The 20,746-nt window shown below is 45.4% G+C and overlaps 1 protein-coding gene across 6 annotated transcripts in view; it reads right to left on the bottom strand.

Annotated features, from left to right (window-relative positions):
- Window positions 1–20,746, bottom strand: part of MVB12B (multivesicular body subunit 12B) — a 263,743-nt gene that overhangs the window by 190,191 nt on the left and 52,806 nt on the right. For 2 of the 6 annotated variants that reach the window (XM_032418694.1, XM_032418696.1), the window contains one exon: window positions 11,594–11,737. The exons of 2 other annotated variants lie outside the window; for them this stretch is intronic. The gene's annotated coding sequence lies outside the window, so the exon portion shown is untranslated. Of the gene's footprint in view, window positions 1–11,593; window positions 11,738–16,981; window positions 17,094–20,746 lie in introns of those variants that run through there. 2 more of the 6 variants (XM_032418693.1, XM_032418691.1) reach the window with 2 other exon arrangements.

Below are 20,746 nucleotides of genomic sequence, written 5' to 3'. Positions count from 1 at the left end.
CCCCCACCCCCAGGCTTTAGTGAACATCGGGCCATTCCTTCAACTCTGCTCACTCCAGTTCAGGAGACCGCACTGTCCTAATTGACCCAACACAAGCTTAGCCAGGCCTCAGACCCTATTAATAACAGACCTCTCAAAATGACCCCAATCTCCCAGCAATTCTCTGCCTCCCCTTTATGCTGGGCAAATGATTTACCCACAGAGGCCCACAATCAGGGTTACGGGACTGCCCTGGAGGGAAGCATCTAGAGGTTTACAGAAGTGATGCCTTACAGTACTTGGGAAGAGGTGCAGGCCAGAGGATAAGATGAAGCTGGATGAGGAGTGGGGTCCAGAACTTGACTCTCAGCTAGAATGGCTGGTACCAAAGACAGGAGCAAACTCTGCATCTTTAACCAAAAATGTCCTATACAGCCCCAGCAAGGCATTCCCAGACAGAAGCTGGCCTGCTATTTGAAAGAATTGTGGTCAGAAGGCTGGAGCCTTTAGAGCTGAGGGCCATGCAAGAGTGATTGGCATCAATTTGCTAATACATCAAGTCTAATTTTCACACATTCTAGGCTTTTCTAAGCAGAACTGGTTGTTGGGGAAAATGTCCTGTGGGGAAGCGAGGTAAGTGTGTGCATTCCAAGTGTCTGTCTCACTCAGAAATGCCACTGGTTCAGATGGTTTTACAGACAAGTTTTTTTCAAACCATTAGGGGACATACAATCCCTATGTTTTTTAAACTGTTACACAGGAAAAAAAAAAAAAAATCTGATAGAGATTACACCAAAAAGGAGAACTGCAGATCAGTATAGAACACTGGTGTCCAGATAATTTAATATGGATTATTTGAAAAAGAGGCTCTATAGTCAAACAACTTGAGAAAGTACTTCCATTTATAGTCTACCTTTTGGAGAATCACAATAATTGTTTGTATATTAAAGTCTCTGTGAAGCCCAGGGGTAAAGAAACTGTTTAACCTGGCATTTCTCAAACTCATCTGAGCCAGGACCACCTTTTGAAAGTTCTCCAATTATCTCTAATATGTGAATCACAACTATAGACCAACCCACTTAAGTATATAATAGTTGTAAAGCTACTAAACAAAATTTTAGTAGTTTGAATCCAACTTGATGTAAAACAAGTCAAAATCCACTATGATCAAGCAAGATTTATTCCAAAGAATAATTCACCATCAGGGAATCTATAAATTGAGTGCATTGCTAAAGAAAAATAAATCACAGGGTATTTCAACAAGACAGATGCTTTAAAAGTATTTGATAAACTTCAACACCAATTACAAATTTTTAAAAAACCTCTTAGTAAACTAGGAAGAAAATTTAAACTTCTTAACGTGATAAAGTTTATCAGAAGCCATCAACGAACATATTTAATGGTGAAACACTAAAGGTATTCTCATTTAAGTCAGAAACAAAACAAGGATGCCTGCCATAGCTGCTAGAGACTAATGCCAATGCAATAAGATATGAAAAATAAATAAGAAACAAATATTGGAAAGGAAGAGACAAAACTGTCATTATCTGTTCACTATTTAAGTGTGTACCTAAAAACAAAAATTGAAGAGAATCAGCCAAAAATCTTAAAGCTTTTGGTGAAATGGCTAGTTATAAGGTAAACACCAAAAATCAATGGCTTTTCTAAATGTGAAGGGAAAAGACTTCCTTTCCATTGAAACTTCTGTGTTCTTTTTGACTTTGGCTGATTGCAGAGAGCAAATATTTTTATGTGTTCTCCCGACATGTGGCAAGTGGACCTGTTTCTTGTGCAGAGAGATACTATTGTCCAGCTACTATAGAGGTAAATCTCTCCAGTTCAGGGGGAACTATTATAGCAAGTCGACTTGGCTACAGATCAAAAGCTACATTTTTCCGTCAATTTCCAGGACTTTTATCTCCTATGTCACTTTCCTATATCTATGCCTCAGTTTCTTCCAAATTCAGATGAGGGAGAGAGGTATTACTTATAGGATCCCCTAAATATAGCACTAAATACCAGTGATTTCTATTTAGAAAGTATGATTTTTTTAAAGAAAATTATATTCACATTAGCAACGAATATTATAAAATAGCTGGGCTTAACGTTAACAAGAAATGGGAAGGCCCATAGAAAGAAAACTATAAAACCTTACTGAAAGAACATAAAAGAAGTCCTTATTAAAAGGAAAAACATAATAAATCCCTGGGGAAGAAGTCTCAATATTGCAAAGATGTCATATCTCCCCTAACTCAATTTATCAATTTAGTGGAATCTAAATCAAAGAACCAATATGATTTGGGGGATGTGATGCAATGGAACATGACAAAATTATTTTAAAACTGATTTTGACAAATAAATATGGGAAAATATGCAGAAAATTTTTCAAATTGAATAATAGTATTATATTAAATTTATAAGAATAATGAATATAAAATATAATATGAAACATTATAACATACTTTATATATATTTTATATCATATATTAATATAATAACTTACATTTTAGTATCTGTTAGAGCAGTAATACTGGTTATCTAACATATTAAAATATAACATAGGGGCACCTGGGTGGCTCAGTTGGTTGAGGGTCTGACTCTTGATTTTGGCTTAGGTCATGATCTCAGGGTCCTGGGATCAAGTTCCTTGTTGGGCTCCGAGCTCAGTGGGGAGTCTGCTTGAGATTCTCTCTCTCCTTTTCCCCCTCCCCATCTCTAAAATAAATTAATCTTTAAAAAAATAATAAAATATAATATAAAACTTCAGTAAATAAAATTGTGGACCACCAGTGTAGGAATACACACTTTTATCATATACTGAGTTCCCTGTTTATAAATGCTTTGTTTCTATCCACTGATCCATTTGTATATTCCTAATACTCCACTCCAAGCCATATTATCTTGCCCAGATCACTTCAATAACATCCTTACTAGTCTCCTGGTTTTGCCTCCATTCAAACAATGGAAAACAGCAACCAGAGCAATCATTAAAAAAATAATAATAAAACAGCAAGTCACTTCCTTTCTTAAGGCCCTCCAGTGACTTTCCAAAAAATAAAATAAACTCAAATGCTCCAACACAACGCAACTGACCAGATCTCTTGCTCTCTGGACCTTGCCTGCCCCTCCATCTTCTCAGCTGCTCTAGCCATACTGGTTTCCTTTTAGATATTTAAATATGAAAGCTCTTTCTTCCCTGGGGGATTTCACCTAGAGCATTCCTCCTCACCATCTTTACAGGGTCTGGGCCCTTCTCATCCTTAAACTCTCAGCTAAATGTCACCTCTTTGGAGGCCTTCGCTGGTCATCTAAGTAGCTTCATATTGTATTCATACCACATCTGTTCATTTCCCACTTATCACTCATCACAATGTGTAACTATTTACTATTTGTTTACCTGTTAAATTCTCAGTCTCCCCACCAGACTAAAAGCTCCACCATGGTATCTGTTCATCAAGCATAAATGTGCCCCATGTATTAGCCCCTCAATAAACATTTGTTTAATACATAGATGTGTCAACATTTAATACGTGCATACCCTCTGTCCATGTCTAACAATCAGGCAAGTGCACACAGATGTATGTTCAGGATAATTATTTCAGCATTGCTTATAATGAGAAAATATTGGATATATCCTAAATGTCTAGCAATAGAAGATTGAGTCATTAAAAAAAGAAAGCTGTACTGACATAGAAATATACCATGATATTTTGTTAAGTAAGAAAATAAACCAAAACAGGGTATAGAACAGAATGCATTTATTCTATGAGCCTGTTAATTTTATATGTATTTATGAATATTTATATGTATTAAAATGCATTAGATACTTGAAAATGCATACCAAACATTAATAGTTTAACAGTGGCTATCTGTAGGGGGAGGATAGAGATTTTTCATTTTCTATTTTAGCCTATCTGTATCTATATTTTAGCATCTTAAGAATATGGACACAAATAACACAACACCCAACCAAGAGTGGCTTGAACAATAGGCATTTATTTTGCCAGCCAGAAGTCATCTACCTTCAGTCTCCCTGTTAGAGGAGAACACCTGTCCTTCTATCCTTTGCTGACATCCTCAGGTGGTTGTCTTTTATGTTTGTACTTGTTCCCTCACTGGCTCCTCCAGCTTCAGATGTCACAGTCTCTTCTTTCACAGCATGAAAGCAGGTGGGGAGCAAAATCTTTCCCAGGAAATCCCCAGCAGATCTGGTAAGATCCCAAGGGCCAGAAATGGGTCACATGGCCATCCTAACTGTAAGGGAGGCTAGGAAATTGGCTTTGTCAATCATGGTCACCTCCTGAGGCCGGTCATTTTGACATGCCATTTAAAATCACTGTTCCCCTGGAAAACAGTGTGGAAGTTCCTCAGAAAATTTAAAACAGAACTACCACGTCATCCAGCAATCCCACTTCTATATAAAAGGAGATGAAAATGAGATCTCAAAGAGACAACTGTACTCCCACGTTCACTGCAGCATTATTTACGATAGCCAAGAGATGGAAACAACACACGTGTCTTTTGAGGGATAAATGGATAAAGAAAGTTTGAGATACATAGACACAGACGCACACACAGACACACACAGACACACACACACACACACACAGAGGAATATTATTCAGTCATTAAAAAGAAGGAAATCCTGCCTTTGTGACAACATGGGTGAACCATGAGGACAAGAGGCTAAGTGAAAAAATCAAGACAGAGAAAGACAAATACTGGATAAGTTCATCTATATGAGGAATCTAAAAAACAGAACTGATAGAAACAGAGTAGATGGGTAGTTGCCAGAGGCACTGGGGGGTGGGAGATGGATGAAGATGGTCAAAGGGTACAAACTTCCAGTTACAAGATGAACAAGTTCTGGGGATCTAACACACAGCATGGTGACTAGAGTTAACCACACCATATTGTATCCTGCAAAGTGGCTAAGAGGGTAGATCTTAAATGTTCTCACTAAACACGCAAATGCTAACTGTGCGAGGTGATGGGTGTGTTAACCAATCTTCCAATAGTGACCATTTCACAATACATATGTGTATCAAATCATCATATTGTATACCTTAAACTTACACAACGTACATGTCAATTCTATTTCAACACATCTGGAAAAAGATAAGAAATAAAATCAAAAACAATCAGTTTCCTTATCAGGGAGGAAGGCAATTAAGATTTTTCACAATTTTAATAATGAGTATAATCAGGAAAGAGAAAAGTCAGCGTATGTCAGACATGGTAAGATGCCAAAGGGTGTTCAGTGAAGTGCGGCCAGCAGTTTGGAGAGCAGGTCTTTGCTGCTTAGAAGGCCCTGCCCACGCAGGCCAAACAGCACCTTGGCCAGCCTCCTGAACCTGAGATCACCACCGCTCACTTTTGTCCTCTTTGCCCCCCGCCGACCCCCCATAAAGTTCTCCCAATTAATAAATACATCATTACTCCTCAGGCCACTTTCTGGTATTGATCTGTGGGAAGTAGAACAGATTGATTCTGCCTTAAGAGAGCGGGGGTAAAATCTCATCAGTTATCAGTCTTGCTCGCTGCAACAGAACTTTGCCCTGATCTGCACAGTTGTTGATCTGGTCTGTGCTCTCAGACTGAACACAGAGGCTCACAGGAGCAGAAGGCAGGCAGGTGGGATGAACGTGTTTGTGGCACAGGTGTGCAAATGTGGCTGGCTCTCTTTCACGGAGTCTGACTGGAAGGATATGAAAAATAAACACAGAACAACCACAAACAGTGCTGTTGAAACTCAGAAACCATAACCACGTGCAGAACTGCTTTTATCATACAGAGGCACCACATAATGACAGACCCAAATTGTGATTCTTTCAATAAACTTTTTAGTCAAGAGGAGCTTGCTCCAGAGAGTTGGCACAAAGAAGGCAGACGGTAGGCTTCGGGAGGGCCGGCACCTTAGGAGTCTTGTCTCTCTTTTTGCCACTCCAGGACACAATTAGGTACACAACAAATATTTCTTGAATGAACAGTGTCATTCTCAATATCAGTTGATAAATCACGACAATTTCCATTCACAGGCATTTCCCTGGGCCAGGCACTGGGCTCGGCCCTTCTGCATAAATCATTTCCCTCAACACCGACATGGATCCCATGACACAGGGATTATGATCCGCATATGACAACTATGGAAATTGGGGCTTCCTAAGTCGCACTGTGGTAAGTGGGGGTCAGAGGCATCAAACTCCAAATTGAATGCCTGTAGCTTCGCTATACAGACCTTTTGAACAGGATTCCTAGAGTCCTGGAGAACGTTCTGTCGAATGGAGTCCTACTCTTCCATGGACAGTGGTTGTTCCCTTAATCCCTCACTCAGAGTCCTGGCCAGGCTTCTGGATTTAGAGAGTCGGTTTTGCCCTCAAGATGTGTCTGGGTGGCTCAGTGGGTTAAGCGTCTGCCTTCAGCTCAGGTTATGGTCCCAGAGTCCTGGAATCCAGCCCTGCGTTGGGCTCCCGGCTCAGCAGGGAGTCTGCTTCTCCCTCTCCCTGCCCCTACCCTGCTCATGCTCTCTCCCTCTCTCTCAAATAATTAAATAAAATCTTAAAAAAGGGGGTGCCTGGGTGGCTTAGTCGGTTAAGCATCTGCCTTTGGCTCAGGTCATGATCCTGGGACTCTGGGATCGAGTCCTGCGTCAGGATCCCTGCTCGGTGGGGAACCTCCTTCTCTCTCTCCCTCTGCTGCTCCCCCTGCTTGTGCTCTCTCTTTCTTGCTGTCAAATAAATAAATAAAATCTTTTAAAAATCTTAAAAAAAGATGTGCACAGTCTGGAGGAGATTCAGCTTTTGATGGTAACGATCACCTGGTTATCAGCAATAGAAATGCACTCTAGCTTAGGCAAAAAAGAGAATTTGTGGAACAAATGGGGATTCTCATGGACGCAGTCACCAGACAGAAAAATTCTGGGGCTTTTCCAGGGTCACATGTCCTCCTGTTACTCCTTTTCCCTGCATGTCTGCCCCTGCTCTTCACCCTCTCTAACAGACCGCTTTTCTCTTCTCCTTGTTCACAGTCTAACAGGGCTGCCATAACAGTACCCCCAGTCTGCCACATATCACGTCGGGTCACATTCCAGTGACCTGCGACACGGGCAAGTGTCTCTTAGCTCTAATTCCAGACGTAGGGGGAGAGAACCTGAAAGGCCCACTAATGGTCAGGTCTAGCCTGAACCAAATAAACCAGACACAGGGGAGGGTCACGTCTATTTACCCATGTGCTAGGTAATGCTATCCGCAAAGATTTCTCCTCATGTGTAGCTTATCTTCTTATTCTCTTGATGCTATGGATTTTTAACAGTGAAATTGGAGAATTCAAAGCCAAGAAGTTACCCTTTGTTTTTGTTGTTTGTTTGGTTTTACCTTGTATCATTTCTTCCCTGAAGAACTAAGCCATGGGAAAAAGGTTTTAAGGAGGAAAGAGGCTCGGGTTGAGGTGCTAGAAGGAATTACCAAGGAGAAAACACATCGGGTAATCTTCTAAAATATTTACCAGCAACACAGGTATTACATTATAGTGCGAAGCAAGCTGCTCAAGGGTATCAATACAAATGGTCAAAGTCCTGTTGTAACAGTGAGAAGAGAAATGCTCATTCTTCCAGGAAGAGGCTACAGAGAAAACGGATGTCCACTGGTCCTTGAAGAATGAGGAGCAGTCACCAAGCAGGCAAAGGAGGAAAGCTGTGGGAATACATAGAGTAGGGAGGAAGGTGAGGGGTGACTGGAGCTGTCGTGAAGGGCTGGTGGCCAGAGGGGCAAGGGTGAGGTCAAGTGGTGGGCCAGGGCCCGCTGGAAGGACCAGCCGTCCCAGGCTAAAGGACAGCAGCTGAAAGACCTACATCCCACAGAATCTCATATCCAAAAAAACAGTTTTACATATCAGCCCGTACTGAGGACTCCCAACTTTGTCTCTAGCCTGATCCTCCTCCCTGAACCGCAAACCTTTTTTATCCCACAGCCTACTCGACATGCCCATTTGAATGCTTAGTGGGCATTTCCAACGTAACACTACTTCTAGAACCTGGCTCCTGACTGCACCTTCCAAACCCGCTCCTCCCTCCATCTGCCCCATCTCACCAATTGGAAACTACATCTTTCCAGGTGCTCAGCCAAACCTGGGAGCCAAATTTGCCTCCTTTCTTTCTCGTATCCCTCACCTCCAATATTTCAGCCTCAAGGCTCAGGGCAGTAAAGGAGGTGTGTCCGCTGAGCGCCAAGGTTCTTCTCTGTGTGGAAGAAGGCAGAGCATGTTCCATTGGAAGTATGCATACAAGTTGGCCAGGCAGGGAAAGGCGGGGCACAAGAAGGAGGTGCTCCAGGCAGAAAGGATATGCGCAAAGGGCACCAAAGTAGGAGAAGGGAGGTCTTGTGTGGAGAGGGGGGCGGGGGGGGGGTCAATCTGACTGGAGGGAGCTGGGGGAAGTAACACTGCTTGTCAGTGAGGCAGGAAATACAAGTAGGGAAATGTGAAAAAGAAAGACAATGTGGCATTATATAAGCAGAACTGCAGGGCTGTCTGTAAGTTGCAGAAACGGCAGGGCTGTCTGTAAGTTGCAGAAACTGCACGGCTGTCTGTAAGTTGCAGACAGACATCAGGGCGAAACAGCTGAATGGGAGCGCAACATTGAGAATGCTCTGGCGTACAATTTAGGCCACAGGGTAAGCACAAAATTCATCTTAGGAGCCCTACGGGGAAAGACTCTCAAACGGGTAAATTAGTTATTATAATAAGAGGGCTGTATGGCTACGAATGGAGGGGGGCATCATAGTAAAAGAAGACAGACAGTGACTTCAAATGTGACTACCAAATTGAAAGTTTTGAGGGTGATTCTTTGAATGCAAAGTGGTAATCGGCCTCAGTTAGCTTCTCACAAAGGCAACTCCAAACCGTTCCACAGTAGGTCATGGAGCAGATGCACTTATTTAATGATGATAAAAGGTTCTCACGGGCGATTCCAGGAAGCCAACTTAACGTACGTTATCTGTGCATACTGGACTCGTGTGACTATGCACATGCGTGGTGCACGTGTGTGTGTGTGTGATCTGTGTAAAGCTGTCAACGGTCTTTTCTATGAAAGGAATGTTCTTTATTGTGCTATTATTTCCTTCTGACTTATAAATATTAAGATGCCCTTTATGTCATGAAATAAAGTGGCAGTATGTACTTACAAGACAAAATAACTTTTGTTGCTTTCCAAATTAGTTTTTGGAATTTACGCATCCATGATCCCAAAGTCTGGGAATCAGGGCCTCCCTGATTAAACAACTTTGGTTTTGAAATTTTGGCTCCAGCTTTGACCTGAGCATCCTTTCAGGATGCAAGTTTCCGTATTTTTTTTTTTTTTTTTTTTGGTCCGGGGAGGTAAAATTCGCCCAGCACTAAGGGCCATGAGTGACAAATTCAAAAGGGAAAGAAGTGGACTCTAATTTTGGAATCTAATCATAGCTGGGGCTCCCATTGCTCACGGTTCACGTTCGTCTTGCAGGCACCAGAAGCGCTACCTTGAAATTAAAGACAAATCAAAGTCTATTACTCCCTGCGGGAGAGACTGTTAGGAGCCCTCAGGTGTACCTGTGAGCTCTTCTAGGTCCCCAGCCTCCCTGCGGCTAGCTTGGCCCTGTGGCTAGTTCTGGCCAATGGGATGTGAGCAGAGTGATCTGCATTCCTTCCTTCCGGCTAAGGTGGATAAGATCTCGTGTGCCTTCTCCTCTCCCTCCCCTCCTCTACCTGTCCCTAGGTAGAGGACATAATGGTGACCTGGAAGCTACCAGTTGATGGAGCTACAAAAGGGAGGCAGCCTGAGCTCCTGAGTTACCAGTGAGAGGAAATTGTCCAAACACACAGTTGACTGCAACTCAAAAGAAAAGCAAACTCCTCTGGTGGAAAGCCACTGAGACTTTAGGGTTTATTTGTTACTGCAGCATAGCTTATCCTACTCTGACACACCGCCTTGCTAAAATACCCACCAGGGCCTTCCCCTTGCATTCGGACAAAACCCCACCACCCTTTCCTTGGCTATAAAGCCCCACACGTGCTCCTTCACACCTGCTGGCGTCCCTCTCCCACACTCACTGGCCACACCAGCCTTTGAAGGATGCCCGAACACGCCAAGCTCATTCCCACTGTAGGGCATTTCCACCAGCAATTCTTTGGCTTGGATAGGTTGCTGCCAGCCCCTCACTCTTGACATTCACCTCACCCTCAAGGGAGCAGAGAAGCCTTCCTTGATCACCTGAGTTCAAAAGATGCCATTCATCACTCTGTCTCATCATGTTTTATTTGTACCCTGGCATTTATCACTACCTGGTATTTTCTTTTTTATTTACTTGTTCATCTGTTTCCCATCTTGTTTATCTTCTTTACCGCATGTATTTGCTGAGTAGATGGATGAACGAACAAATGACCTCAGTGCTGTTGCCTTGCATCTGCCCAGGGAGTTCACGGTGCCTAGTAAGCCCCCGAACAGTGGTCCTGTTGTCCAACACTGTGCCCCAAACCAGCCCTAAACAGCGGCTCAAGCGAATGGCAATCATTTGCTTTTGCTCATGAATCTGGGGGTTGGCTGGGTTCTGCTAGGTGTTCTCACTTGGGGGTCTCTCAAGAGGGGGTATTCAGATGGTGACTGGGGCCCGGCTCATTCTGAAGACCTCTTTATTCACATGTCTGGCTCCTGGACTGGGAAGACTCAAACATCTGGGGTTTATTCCACTGACCAGCTGTGTGACTTCAGGAAGGTTACTTAATCTCTTTGAGCCTGTTATCTTTATATGCGAAACAGGAACAGAAGTAATAATAATACCTACTATTTATTTGACACCTACTATTTCCAAGCACTGTATATGCTAAACTCTTTGCATGCCTGTCTCCCCAAATCCTTAGAACCACCTATTTGTAGATATTCCCATTATAAAACCTCCTGATTTTATAGATGAAGAAGCTGAAGTTCAGAGATGTTAAATGTCTTGCTCAAAGGTATATAGCTAATTTGCCAGGAACTTCTAGTTAATGTAGTGCATGGGGTCAGTATGGGAAATCCCCACCCCTACATACATGAAAATGCAAGATAAAAATATAACCAAAAAATGTAAATGCACAGCCGAGTTCGAAGCCAAGAAAGAGGGAGCCCCAGCGACCAGACAAACAGGGAACTTAAGAGTCAGGACAGTGAGCAGGATCTGAGGTTGAGGGGCTCCCTGGGGAGGGGGCAGGTGGGAGCCAGGAGTCCCAGGGAGGTTGCTTGCTAAGAGAAAGAGGCTCTGCCCAGAGCTCTCCTGCCCCCAGTTCCTGCGAGCAGCCATGAGTGGCATGGCTAAGTCCGGCCTGCAGCGGGCGTTCCACCTGGCCACCTGATTCTCCGCCTGTGCGCCGACCGTCGGGCACCGTCCATTTATTTAAACATTCAACTTAATAAACCATCTCCAGACACCTCTGTAGTTGTCCTTTCTAGTTAGCATCCACTCTAAAAGTCTGTTCGAACAGACAAAAGATAAAGAGGAAACAGGAAACCTTGGAAAGGAAACAAAGCACTTGTAAATCCAAGGAAAATCAAAGACGAAATTGCAACTGCCATTAAAGAAGGCATGAGTCTGGAAACACTCCTTACCAAAAGTTGGAGATTAACAGAGCCAAGGCCACAGGTACAAGGGGCCTTTTGCCCTCCAAGAAAGCTGTGGTGGAGGATCCAGGTGGCAAATGAAGCTGCAGAGCACCGAGATTAGCTAAACCGACAGACAGCATGAACAGGGAGCTGGAAGGGAGAAAAGACACAAAGACAATCCCGGGTTATGATGGGTCCAAGAAGAAACCGTCACAGAAATGAGAAAGTGCCATACTTACGAAAAGACCAGGACAGAAACTCTACCTCTCAAAACTTACGGGGGAAAATTTCTGCCCGCTGGTCCGTGAAAGAGACAAAAGACTTGCCATCAACCCGGGCAGGGCTGGAAAAGAAAACGGGAGGTCCGGGGCCGGGCCACACTCTGGCATCAAGCCTGGAGCCTGGAGACGTAGCCTGGGAAGTTAATAAGCAACCTCATCCGAGACCAGACCCCAGTGGAGGCAAGCTCCAAACTGCTCTGTCGATGCAACCCAGGGCATATGGGCCCCCCGGGGAAACAGAGCTTACAGCCAACAATTCCAGAGCACACAAGGAAGCCACCAAGAGAAAGGCCCAGGGGGTATATCCCAGGGGGACATTGGTACCTCGGGACCTGGAGATGACAGAATGACCTGAAAGTGCTGTGCCTTTTAGCCTGTTAGTGAAACAGAGGGAGTGCTGGAACCCTACAGCAAGAACAGGGGAGGAAGGGAAGGAACGGGCTAGCATGCAGTAGAGCTGATCTTCAAACCCACGTCCGCAGCTGAGCTACACTGATGCTGCCACTTAGGGCCCGTGTGTTGGGAGGATGCGGGGCGGGGGGGGGGGGGGCAACAGAATCGCTCTCCTGTCCTTCCCATCTCCTTCCCATTTGTTCGCAAGACAAAGTTTGCTCCCCGAGTTAGAAGCCGGCAGTGACAGCCACTGATTTTCCAAAAACAACAGAGGAAAGGGCTCAAGCCCATTTACACAGGGCAGATGGGGGTGGCGGAGAAAGTGAGGGTTAGCCACTGCCCTACTGCTCCAGGGCTTTGGGTGCAGACTGTGGGTGGAGAGTGGCGGGGGGGGGGGGCGGCTGTGTGCCCACGACGGTGGCCTTCCTGATGACCCCCCCACCACACACCGCTGCTTCCTCCTTCCCCGCCCCCACTGCATTCCGCTCAGTCCCATTGTTTTTGCTTCTGTATCAGGTTTGGTGACAGTTTTAAAGACACCAACATGCCACAGCATCCACCCTGCAGCCAGCCCAGCCTCAGCTGCTGTCCGCTCAGCGTCATTGCCAACATATGTTTAACCCGCTGTTCTTTCGCTTTTGTAAACATACTGTCTTCTTTCAACTCTCAAATTAATATGATCCTTCCCCTCTCCTTTCAAATCCCGCCTTGCAGCCACATGCCTGATCAGATTTCACGTTTACAGACACACGCGAGACGGGACTCACATGCACAGGACCCAGAGGCAGGCAGATCCCCAGGCCCCCACACCTCTGCCGTCCTGGAGGACCTACCACGCTGTGGACACACTCACAGCGCAGTCAGGTTGACTCTGAACGCTGTGGAGGCCTCATGAACACAGGTACACCGAGACCTGGGGGCCTTGAAGGTCAGACCCTAGGACGGACAGACATACACACAGACACTGACACAGACACATGGGTGTGCCATCAGGCGGTCACAGGAACCCACAGAACAGCCGTGCATCCACAGACATTGTTATGGACTGAAGTGTGTCCCCCAAAATTCACATGTTGAAGTTCCAACCCCCAGGACCTCAGAATGGGGTTGAATTTCGAGGCAGGGACTTTAAAGGGGTAATTAAGGTTATGAGGTCACTGTGTGGGCCCTAATCCAATATGACTGGTGACCTTTTAAGAAGAGAAGACTTGAACACGGATGCACACAGAGGGAAGACCCTGTAAAGATCCAGGAAGAAGGCGGCCATCTACAAACCATGGAGAGGCCTCAGAAGAAACCAACCCTGCCAACACTTTGATCCCAGACTTTTAGCCCCCAGACTGTGACAAAATAAATTTCTGTTGTTTAAACTATCCTGTCTGTGGTACTTTGTTTGGCAGCCCTAGAAAATTAATACAGACATGGGGCCCAAGAGATTTCCAACATCCCCCCAACCCAACCCCAGACCCACAGCCGTCTTCACAGCCTCACACAGGACCCCCAGGTCAGCACACCCCCCACACACAGACCTGAAGCCCAGGTCCTGCTGGGGAGCCCCACTCCCCACAGCCCCTTTCTCAGCACAGGGGCTGAGTTTGGCCCCACCTTCCAGCATCACCAAGATGCAAGAGGGGAGGGCAGCCAGGGACTTCCTCCACCAGATAGCGAAATTGTAGAAAATGCTAGAATGATAAGAACTCACCCATATTGGATAGGTTTCAAGGGCTGTTCCAAATACTCTGCAGGTATTATCTAACCTTCTCAACGACTCTTTGAGGTAGGTACTATTATCAAAATCCCCATTCAAGAGACAGCACAAGTAGGACACAGAGAGGTTAGGTAAGTTGCCCGAGACCACAGAGCCAGCAAAAGCAGAGCTGGGGCTTGAGCTGGAGCAGCCCGGCTCAAGCCTGGCTCCGAACCATGGGGCCATCTGCCACCAGGATCAGAGACAGAGCCAAGTTACAGAGAAACTCAAATACTGGGGCAAGAAACAAGTGAGCCAAAACGTTTTCCCCAGGGCAGATATTCCTTGGGTCTTCAGGTCCGAGGCAAAACCCTGCACTCAAGGCTGGCAAAATAATTGGCAGGGTCCAGGGCCAAATGAACACCTGGGCCCCCTGTTTGAAAAGCAGGGAAAAAGCACAATGAAAAATGTTCAGATGCAAAGTTTTTCTTTTTTTCAGTGGTCTCTCTCGACTTATCAAAACATTTTTTGAGATCTCATGCCACTCTAAGAAATCATTTTAAATTATTAGCATGCATTTTACTTAATATTAGGCAATATCAGTGTTGAATGCAAATATAAGAGCATGTAACTCGTACACAGAATCACCAAAACCATACACCTATTTTGTCGCTCACATAGAGATATATATATTCCTTCTCACCGGAATAGCAGGAACGCCTCACAAAATGAACTCAGCTGTTTTTATTTCACTTCTTGATATATGCACACGCTACTAACGCTCCCTACCTTTAGCTTACTGATGAGTAGGGAGACTTGAGAGGTCATGGTTTGCAACGTAAGTGGTTGGCTCATCCAGGGAAGCAGCATGAATCCAAAAGGATATGAAAGGGTTGGTTGGTAGTTCATGTTGCCTTCTTTCTACTGTTCCCAGCAAATCCTTAATTGAAAGGAAAGTGCGGCCACCTGAGGCTGTGGGCACCCCACTTAGTAGAAGGAGGAACACGTTTACCTTCTAATTGCTCAGAGTATCACTGGGCTCCCACGCATTGTGGGTCCACTGGAATTCTGCGCTCGAGGGGCACGGCAAATGCCATACGCCAACAGGGAGGCCAGGAGTGGTGGCCACAAACATTGTATGTGTTGTCTCCTCTGCTCCCGGGCACGCTCCATTGTCCCATTGGACTTCACTTACAAAATACAAGTTCAAAGATACAGTTGTTCAGAATGTCAAAATGACAACCGCAGAGCATTACACAAAGCACAGGGTTCTCCTGAGCACAGGTATGACTGCATGCCGTCCTGCCCGGGCCATGTTCCTGGCCCCAGAACAGCCTTAGCTCACAGCTCCTCCTTCCTCGGGTCGAGCCGCTCCCTCTCAGAAAGACCGTGGCCCACGCAGAGCTCCCTCCACTGCCAAGTGCTTCCCCAACCCGGTCCCGCTCCTCTGCCCTGTGTCAGAAGTCACTCGGTGTCTGGAAGTCCATCCTTTCATCTGACCTAATTTCAGGATGCTGGAATTACAAGGACATGTTCTTCACCTGTTTTGAGGGGAGCTGAGTATTTCTTGTTCTTATGACGCAGACTTACTATGATCCAATCACTTCAAGTATCATCTATAACCCCCAAATCTTCACCAGGAGCCCACGCCTTGCTTCTGTTTACCCAGATGCCTATAGGATGCTTCCATCTGAATGTCTACAGACATCTCAGGCCTGGAGAAACTTACCCAACTCCCCCCAACCCAGAACTGTCCCCCATCTCAGTATTAGGGGTCACTGTTCTTCTGAAACCAGGGAGGCATCTCGTGTCCCCTCCATACAGCACCCCTCCACAACCTACAGAGTATACCTCTATAAGACCTGTCATTTCTGCTCCACGCCCCATCACTGGGACCATGGCAGGAGCCCCCTCACCCAGTCTACCCTCCTCACCATTCTCAAGCATGTATTTTATTACATCAGTGCCCTACTCAGAAACTTCTCAGAGCTTCCCGTTGCTTCTGAGTGAAATGTGCACTCCTTAGCTCTGGGTAACAAGGTGAATATTTCCCCAGGGGAAATAATGCTCCAGGAACTAAAAATAGAGTGGGTAATTGGACATGGTGGATGGAGAGGGGTTTCCTCTGCTCTCTACAGACAAGACCCTGGGCTGGGGGCAGAGGGTGGGTTTAGGCTCAGAGAATGGTCAAAGTTGGAAACCCCTCCAAAGCTGACAGGCTCAGGTTGCCTTGGGGAACATGGCATGGTGTAGGAAGATGCGGAAAGGTGCTGCAAGAAGGTAGGCCAGGGTGTGTCTGAAACAACCATATGGAGCTGGAGCACCATAGCTGAGTGAAGCAGAGATTGCTATGTGATCACCAAGCCGGTTTCCTCTTCCTGAGCACATGCTAGACTACATTTCCCAGTCTCCCTTGCAGTTAGGTGGGGCCATATGACTGAGTCCTGGCCAATGGAACATGAGGATTGGTCACTTCCAGGCCAGATGACTAGAAGTCTCCAGAGCAATCCTCCACGCTATCTCGTGTCCCATTTAGCAGCCAGATGCAGAGGAAGAGACAAGACATCACAAGATGACAGACCATAACACAGAAGGGGCCCAAGCCCCTGAGTGACTGTGTGGAACAGAGTATCCCCTCCCCCACCATGCACACTGAATTGTGACATGAATGAGAAATAAACTTTGGTTGTGTTAAGGCACTGAGATGTTGAGGGTGTCAGTGCTAGCCGTTACCTTATCCTGACTAATCTAGTTTCTACACACACACACACACACACACACACACACACACACACACACACACACACCTGCACCCTAAAGAATGATTGCCCATCAGTGGTACGCCTGGCTCCCCACCGTCTGTCAGTGAGGAGGGAGTTCACAAGCCAGACAGCCTGTTTCTCTTCATAATTCATTTTTAATTACACAAATAGTTCATGAATATCTTCTCCTTTTTTCCCTTCTGTGAGATGGTGTGGAAATACAACAATGAGGTTCAATCCTCTTTGACACCTTCCCACTAGCCCCACTTACCTACCACCTTCCTGCCAGTGCCACCACGTGAGCTCCTTTCCCTCAGTCTCAGAGGTCGCTATTGCTGTTCTCCTTTGAGTCATCCTTGCAAATATTTTTTATATCTTTGTATCTATAAAAAATTTAAAAATTATCGCGTATGTTTCTATTTCTCTGACTCTACAAAAAAGATGTCCTGCTTTATGAGTTTCTTTATTCACCCAATGATATCTCTTGATGTTATGGCATAGATTTTTCTCATTCTTTTTTTTTTTTTAAGATTTTTATTTATTTGGGAGAGACAGAACAAGCAGGGGGGAGGGGCAGAGGGAGAGAGAGAAGCAGACTGCCCGCTGAGCAGGAAGCCTGACACGGGGCTGGATGCCAGGACTCTGAGATCATGACCTGAGCCGAAGGCAGATGCTCAACCAACCGAGCCACCCAGGCGCCCCAGATTTATCTCATTCTCATGAACAGTTGCGTAGTACTTCCTAGCATGGCCGTGCTAGGGTTTATCTGGCTAGTCTCCTGTTGACGGACATGTAGGTTTTGAGTTTTTACTCTTCTGAATAATACTGCGGCAAACATCCCCCTGCAGGCCTCCTTATGCACACGCACAAGCATTTTCTCCAGGGGAGATACCGGCGAGTGGGCTTGTCTTTCAAAGCAGTTGTGCCAATTTGCACTGTCACCCACAATATGCAAGAGTCCCTATTTCCACACATCCTAACATTTAATATCAAATTTAATTTTTTTCACGAATCTGATGAGTGAAATATAGTTGATGGTAGTTTAATGTTTTATTTCCTTGATTACTAGTGAAATTGAACATTCTTCAAGTTTATTGGCCATTTGAATTTCCTTTTCCATAAATCGACTGTTTTTTATCATTTGCTGAGTGCTCTATTGGGCCATTTGTCTTTTTCTTATTGATTTGTTAGAATTCTTTATATATTCTGGATGCTAATCCCTTATCTATTATATAAATTGCAAATATTTTCTCCCAGGCTATAGCTTGTTTCTAGCTTGTTTATGGTATCTGTTGTCACTTAGAAGTTTTACACTTCAGTATAGTGAGATCTATCAATTGTTCCTTTTATGCTGCTTGCTTTTGGCCATTCTATTTTCAGCAGTGACACCGTGAGGCGGGGAAACGAGCAACCAGGAACACAGGCCCTCCCTCTGGTGGACAGACTAGATTTGCTGATCCTTTCTGTGAGCAGTAACTTCAACAGACTCCTGCTGAGGCTCTCAGACTTAGTTCAGCGGGAAGGGAGAAGGCAGGGGGGCCAGCAGGTGCCACAGGGAGAGAAGAAAGACACACTTCCCTCTACGGGGAGATCGGATTGGAGAGTCACAAGGAATATTAAAAGGTGACTTTATTTTGTACCCCCTAGGCTGGTTCAGCCAGACATATGGCTTCTATTCCAAGTTCTCCATGATACAGTCCCCCTTTTGACTTTTATTGTTAACTACACCCCCTTCAAGTAGCCTTCCCTCCAGTTACAACAAGTTCTGTACCAAACCGCAATCGTACTCTGTCCCCTGAAGAGACAGCAGACAAACCGATGGCACTTATTCTGAATCAGGCTCTGTGCTAAGCTGTCTGCATACCATGCTGGCAGCCAGGATAAGCCGGCTGTGTTGCTGTAAGAAGCAACTCTAAGCTTCCAAGTCTATATCCCGCTCATGTTACCGGTCCAGGGCACACTGGCTGCGACCCGGCCACATATTTTCTTTCTTCCAGGATGCAGGCTTCTGGAGCACCTTCTGTCTAGACCCTTGCTAGTTGTGGCTATTTCAGCTGGAAGGAGCGTGGCAAAGCACAAACGAGCTCTTAAGAGCTTCTGCCTAGAGCAACATGGCCAAAGGAAGTTGCATGGCCAAGACTGACTTCAAGGGGCTAGGGTGTGGGTGACCAATAAAATAACCTATCATGGTCGGGCCTTCTGGCCACCACATATTCAACACCCTCTACGTAGAGAACCTGCTCACCTCTAGGCAAGCAATCCAAAGTCCCCTCCAAACACTGGTGCAAGCTCAAAGTCCAAGATTTCTGCATGATGCCTAGAATACCCTTCATCAGAGGGAAGGGAAGTGGCTCATTTTGGTTCAGGGATCTATGAGCCGAAAATGCAGGCTACCTTCCACCCACAGGCCCAGTCACTGTGGTGAAATGGGACAGGGCAATCACAGTTAACACTCCCATTCTGAAGAGACAAGAACAGGGGACATATGGCAGTCACAGCTCTGTCGATTCTGAAATCATTCTGGACACACATTTAAGGGGTCTATTCCCTAGGCATGGGGAACGTTCCCTGATTAGGCCCCAATTCCATCTCCTTGGGGGGGAATGCCCCAGTCCAGTGCTCTCTGTGGCTCTGGGGGATCCTTCTCTTCAAAGATTCAACCATAGGCAAATCCACTTTTATGGATCAAACATCCACAGAACATCGGATTGAATATTGACAATTTCAAATGGTCCAACCTATCCTCTTCCACATATGATGACAGCATTGGAGAATATGCCCAGTGTGGGGGTTGAACAGATTTCTCGTCCTTTTTTCTTTCCATGAAAGATTGGAGGCCCAAAGAGTGAGGTTAAGGCTTAAGCAGTCACGATCTTTTAGATGAGGCTAGTTTTTCTTAATGAGGAAGCTATCAGTGAACAGTAATACAATCTACTATCTTATCACATTCAATCTACATAACAACTCTCTGAGATAACTGCTTTAATGATCTCTCTTCTGCAGACAAGAAAAGTGAAGCTCGGAGAGGTGAGGTCCTCCGTCTGAGGCCCACACAGCTAACATGTTTTTAATTGTATTGCTACACTGCCTCCCCAAAAAGAAAAAAAAAAAATTAAAACTTCTATCACAAGGTTACAGATGGGTCGGGAGAAGAGGCATCCGAGGCATCTCTCTGATTCCTTGTGCTCAGTTATAATTTCTACTTCGTTATGCAATATTTTCATCATGCTTCTTTCAGCTTCAGCTCCCCTGCCAATTCTTCCCAAGTCTCTCCAATCAAACACCCTAGAGAGGAAACCTGATCGGCCCAGCCATCGGTCATAGGTCGCTGGCCCAGCCATCGGTCATAGGTCGCTGGCCAGCCTATGATGGGCTCTTACTGGGTCAGACACTCTCCCCCAGTCAAGTAGGTCAGGCTAAGGTCAGGAGATACAAAACATGGCTTCCAAGGCAGCAGGGAATCAAGGAGAATTTTTATCCCCCATAAACACCTTCACACATGCTGCTCCCTTTGCCTGGAATTCCCAAGTTCTGGCTACATTCAGTAGTCATGCTGCTTAAAGCAACTCTGATTACATGCGCTATGCTAAATACATTTAACCTTTATAAAAACCACCTGATGTAAGCTCCATCCTACTCCCATTTTAAAGACAAGGAAGCTGAGGCCCAATGAAACTAAGGGACTAGACCTCGGACTCACATCTTAACCTTCACAGCTGAGGCTTCTGAATTAGAGCACTTTACTATACCAGGAGGTCCCGTAGCACCTCTTCCTGGAAGCCTTCCCTGATTCCCCCTTGTCGAAGTGACTTCTCTTTACTGAACACCCACCAACCTTTCTCCCACTCTTATGATCTGAGCACAATTTGCCTTGTGCCATGTCTCAGGGCTGCGTGGGATTCATCTCCGCATCTTCATTCATTCTTTCATTTGTTCCTTCCTTGAATATTTATTGAGTGCCAGGCTCTGTGCGAGGCACTAGAGATACATTCAAAAAGAGTCCCTGCTTTCACAGAGTTTATTGTCCAGTGGGGAA

The sequence above is a fragment of the Phoca vitulina genome, unplaced genomic scaffold (genome assembly GCF_004348235.1).
Source record: "Phoca vitulina isolate PV1807 unplaced genomic scaffold, GSC_HSeal_1.0 scaffold21, whole genome shotgun sequence".
NCBI lineage: Eukaryota > Metazoa > Chordata > Mammalia > Carnivora > Phocidae > Phoca > Phoca vitulina.
This window is presented reverse-complemented; position numbering and strand designations above follow the sequence as displayed.